Below are 6000 nucleotides of genomic sequence, written 5' to 3'. Positions count from 1 at the left end.
CACTTTAGATGTGATTTCCCTTTGGGAGTATCTCATCAAAAATGAAATTTTTGTTGCAGGGGATGCAAAAAATCTGACTTGTATCTTAGTGCAGACCTCTGGGAAAATCAGTGAGTCAATCATACAAGTAGGAGATGACATTTTCAGGATTTCAGAAGGCCTCCAGGCAGGGGTCGATCCAGGGAGAGCAACGGGCAATTGCAAAATAGTGAGCGGGTAGGCTGGCTGGTGAGGTGAGCAGACTAGTGAGTTAGCTGGTGGTGAGCGGGCCGACGGGTAGGCTAGTGAGGTGAGCAGGCCAGTGGGTAGGATGGTGAGATGAGCGGGTGGGCCAGTGGGTGAGCCGGCTGGTGAGCGGACCGTCGGGTAGGCAGGTCAGGTGAGTGTACCAGCGGGAAGGCTGGTGAGATGAGCGGGCGGGTGAGCGAGCAGAGAGATGACATCATCTCTTACCGCCCGCCTTGCATTAATGCAGTTCAGCTTCTGACAGAACACCGCCCTCACTGTGCAGCTGTGGGCAGCAAAGAGATTACATCATCTCTCACTGCCAGCCCTTACTCTGGGACACAGCCCCTGGCAAGTGACAATCCACATCTGGTGGTAGGTGACATGGCAAGTGACAATATGCATCTTGTGGCAGGCGACGTGACAAGTGACAATTTGCATCTGGTGACAAGTGACGTTACAAGTGACGTGACAAGCGACAAGCTACATCTGGTGGCAGGTGACGTGGCAAGTAACAAGCTACATCTGATGGCAGGTGACGTGGCAAGTGAAAAGCTGCATCTGGTGGCAGGCGATTTTGGCATGTGACACACTCGGGGTTCTCACTGATTTTGCATTATGGTGAGTTGACCTATTTCATTTTATATTACAATGTAATAATAGAAATTATGCACTTCAAACATCCTGACACCATATCAACCATGGGGCAGTGATGATTGAAGTGCCAACACCAGCCATTGTCACCCCCCAATCGCCCCCCCCCCCCCTCTGCACTGAGAGGACGTGGCACCATTTTAACCACTTAAGCCCCGGACCAAAATGCAGGTAAAGGACCAGCCCCCTTTTTGCGATTCGGGACTGCGTGTGGTTTTTATTTTTTGTGCTTTAAACAAAAATAGAGCGAAAATTTTGAAAAAAATTCAATATTTTTTTCTTTTTGCTATAATAAATATCCCCCAAAATTCTATAAAAAAAAAATGTTTTTTCCTCAGTTTAGGCCGATACATATTCTTCTACATATTTTTGGTAAAAAAAAATCGCAATAAGCGTTTATCGGTTGGTTTGCGCAAAATTCATAGCGTTTACAAAATAGGGGATAGTTTTATTGCATTTTTATAAAAAAAATGTTGCTACTAATGGCGGCGATCATCGATTTTTTTCGTGACTGCGACATTATGGCGGACACTTCGGACAATTTTGACACATTTTTGGGACCATTGTCATTTTCACAGCAAAAAATACGTTTAAATTGCATTGTTTATTGTGAAAATGACAGTTGCAGTTTGGGAGTTACCCACAGGGGGCGCTGAAGGGGTTATGTTTCACCTAGTGTGTGTTTACAACTGTAGGGGGGTGTGGCTGTAGGAGTGACGTCATCGATTGTGTCTCCCTATAAAGGGGATGACACGATCGATGCAGCCGCCACAGTGAAGCACGGGGAAGCCGTGTTTACACGCGGCTCTCCCCGTTCTTCAGTTCCGGGGACCGATCGCGGGACCCCATCGGCAATCGGGTCCGCGACCCACGGCTGGGTAGATGTAAAGGACGTACCGGTACGTCCATCTGCCCAGCCGTGCCATTCTGCCGACGTATATCGTCGTGCGGCGGTCGTTAAGTTGTTAATAGATCACTTCCTCCCAGTCGCATAGGAGGGAAGAATAGTGACACTGTCTGACAGGATTCTATTTCCAGGGATTGGTTCTGTAAGCAATGCCTTATTCTCTGGCAGTTCCCCTTACCAAGACTAGACTCTGGATCCGCTCCTGCCCCAGGTAGCCATATTGCATTGCATTTTACAGAAAATTATAGAGCTGCAGATTGAAAAGGAAAGATAATTTTACAATATGACTTGAGTTGCAATTGTATACAATGGCCTGGATTCACATACAGCGGCGCATAGTTATGCTGGCGTAGCATATCGAATATACACTACGCCGACATAGCGCAGAGCAGCGAGCACAGTATTCACAAATCACTTGCTCCCAAATCTACGCTGGGTTCCCTCGGCGTAACTCGTCGTAAGTGGCAGTGGGCGTGAGCCATGCTAATGAGGCGTGACCCCATGTAAATGATGGGCCGAGCGCCATCAAGATACGAATAACGAACGGCGCATGCGCCGGCTCATGGACGTATCCCAGTGCGCATGCTCAGAATCACGTCGGAACCAACGCCTAAGATACGTTGAATCACTGCCTACGACTTGAACGTAACCTACTCCCAGCCCTATTCACGTACTATGTAAACAACGTAAAAAACTACGGCTGTGTTCCCTGGTGCAGCCATTTGCATTGATGCTGCTGACTTACACCTGCTTTATGAGTCGTAACTTTACGCCGGACGTACGACTCACGTAAACCGTGTATATTAATGCGCCGGGCGCAAGTACGTTCGTGAATCGGCGTATCTCATTCATTTGCATATTCGAATCGTAAATCAATGGGCGCGCCCCTTGCGACCAGCGTAAATATGCGCTCACGATACGACGGCGTAGGAAACTTACGTCAGTCGGATTAAGCCTAGTTTCAGGCGTATCTTGCTTTCAGAGTCAGGCGCATAGATACGACGGCGCATATGTGCACTTACGCGGCGTATCTCGAGATACGTCGGCGTAAGTGCTACGTGAATCCGGGTCAATATATATATTTTTTTTATTATTTGCTATTTTTTCCCAACGAAAATGGAGTTACCCTTTAATTCCTTGTCTTTCTTAAAATGTTGCATTAAATGCAAATAATGCACAGTGTGAGAAGTAAAAATAAATAAATACAAGATAAGCTGAAAGAAACTCACTAAGGGTGTGTGTGGCACCTACCTAACCAGACGGACTGGTTTTGTGAGAGTTCTTTGTAAGAGAACAATAAAATTGTCATTTATGTTACTATTAAGGCCTTTACTTTCAATAAGATTGTAATGGTCATTATTTTTCTTAGTACTTGACAAGAGGATTTTTATATATTATATTTAACACAAAATTGTCATTCATGTTTTCTGTTTACAATATTTACAGTTAGCTATTATGTACTGTATATCTTTGAAATTATTATTTCAATTATTTGACACTTGTGCTCTAAGGCCTTGTACTCACGAGAAGACATGTCCGATGAAACCGGTCCGCGGACCGTTTTCATCGGACATGTCTGCCCGGGGACTTCTGTACACACCATCGAACAGAAGTCCGCACGTAAACAATACGCGGGGCGTGTCCGCGGTGTCGCCGCGTCGATGACGTGGTGTCGCCGCGACAATGACGCGGCGACGTGGGCGGCCTGCCTTTAAAATGCTTCCATGCATGCGTCAAAGTCATTCGACGCATGCGAGGGATGGCGGGCGGCCGGACATGTACGGTAGGTCTGTACAGACGACCGTACATGTCGGGGGGACAGGTTTCCGATCCGATCCGCCCGAAAATGGTCCGAAAATGGTCCGCTCGTGCCTACACACGGCCAAACATGTCTGCTGACATGTTTGGTCGTGAGTACGGGGCCTAACATGTTAGACCCCTTTCACACGGTCGGAAAGTTCAGGTCCGCCTGTTAGTTTTGTAGGCGAACCTCAACGGTCGCTCCATAAATCTCTATGGAGTGTCGGATGTGAGCGGAGACATGTCCGCTGACATCCGACCGGCTAAAATCAGACGGATGGCGATACGTCGCCATCCGTCCATGGTGGATCGGATTGGGCGAGATCTGATGATCGTCCGATCTCTCCATAGGAGACAGCGGTGCTGCACAAGCCCCTCCCCACTCAGTGAGCAGAGAGGGACCTGTCATCCGCCGGCTCAGCGGAGATCAGCTGAGAGATCTCCCGCTGAGCTGGTGGACCGCTAAAAGCGGATCTGTTCCCGTGTGTAAGAGGCCTTACATTAAAAAAAAATATATTAATTATACATTAGACATGAACCAAATCATTTAAAAGCACAGTACTCATGTATAATTGAAGGTTCGCTTGCTATACTACTTTCCCACCTCTAGGGATGATTGAGAGCCCTTTCACACTGTCAGCGCCCAAAAAACTAGCTGCGCTTTACCTGCATTTTTCGAGCGCTAGTGGGGCGCTTTAATCCCTGCTAGTGGCCGAATAAAGGGTTAAAAGTGCCCACAAAACACCACTGCCAAAGCACTTTACAGGTGCTTTGCAGGCGACTCCCATTGATTTCAATGGGAAGAGTGCTTTAAGAGTGGTGTATTCACTGCTCCTAAAGGGGTCTATAAGGGGTCTTAAAGGGGTAGTAAACCACCAGAAAAATAAAAAAATTGTGCCCCCTGTATGTTTAAGTCATAATGTGCTAGTATGCACAGCATACTAGCACATTATGACAGACTTACCTGGACACTGAGCCCTCCAGTGAAGTGCTATCACAGCTCCCCAGCGCTTCCATCTTCACCCCGTTTTCCTTGCGGGTTGTGGACTGCGATTCTATGAAGGGCCCAAGCCGTGATGACATCACCCCCATGCATGCGCGCCAGAGCAAGCTCTGAGGGTACGGCACGGGTATGCAACCCCTAATAGCGCATACGCCGATTAGGTCCCTGGCTGCATCCCGTGTCAATATCTCCTAAACAGTGCAAGTTCAGGAGATATATACTGTACCTACAGGTAAGCCTTATTATAGGCTTACTTGTAGATACAAGTTAGAAAGTGGACTTTATTTCCACTTTAAGTGAGCCTATTAGATCCCAGACTTGTGAAAAGTTTTTAAACTGAACATGTTTTCATGTAAAAAAAAATCAATCTTGTATTCAGCAGATTTTTATAATTAAATATTTTTGATGGTTTTACCAGCTTGTCATTTATCACATGAAAATATATTTATTGCACACATAAAATGAACCCTTGGCATAATTCCTGAATTTATTCCCTTGAAGTAATATTAATCCCTGAGCATATTTTAGTTTAACACATTGGGTAGAGTAAAATAAACATTCCCCAGTAAGCTATTTGTTGAAGTTCTTACCCCAGTATTTGCACTTTACCACTTTCAATGCTGTTAACCCTTGCTCTCTCAGTGATCTCACGGGGTGATAAAAATCCTGTTTTTTGGAGAAGTCTGTTCCTCCAACTAATGGGAATGTCCATCTTTACTCCATGAACTTTATTACTAGTAGCATCCATTAGCAAGCAGGTCTCTCGTATGCACCTCTTCCAGTATCAGACTCCTGGGTAATATTCCAATTAAGGATTCCTACCAGAGTTTATGATTATTTGGTGATCATCCAATTGTCCTGTTTTGTTTCTGTTTTGGCTCCAGTACTGTGAGAGCCGGTTCACACTGGGGCGGCACGACTTCGGGGGCGACTCGGCAAGGCGTCCTGAAGGCGACTTCAGAGGCGACTTGCAAAATGACCCCTCCTTGTCCCCTCCCCTCCTCCCTCACTTTTTCTGCCTCTCTCGGCTGGACCGGAAGTGGGCTGTGCAGCAATGCTCAAACATGTAGAAAGGCAAAGACTAAAGCCCCGTACACACGGTCGGACTTTTGGCCAACTAACTTCAAAATCTGCAAATTTTCGAATTTGTCCGACCGTGTGTACGTTCCATCGGACCAACTTTTTTGGGTTTCATTGGACAAAAAGTTGGGTCTGCGAACGGACCAACTTTCCGGCAACAAAAGTCCGATGGTGCCTTGTCCGACCGTGTGTACAGCAAACCATCGGACTTTTAGACAAAGTACCAATGCGCATGCTCAGAACCAATGTTAAACTCAACCAACAATCGCAGAAGTTAACCAAAGGGTGGCGGTAAAGAGCAGAAAAACCACGTGATGTTGGGAAAGTGTTA

Source organism: Rana temporaria, chromosome 1 (assembly GCF_905171775.1).
Source record: "Rana temporaria chromosome 1, aRanTem1.1, whole genome shotgun sequence".
Classification (NCBI taxonomy): domain Eukaryota; kingdom Metazoa; phylum Chordata; class Amphibia; order Anura; family Ranidae; genus Rana; species Rana temporaria.
Note: the sequence above shows the minus strand (reverse complement) of the source record.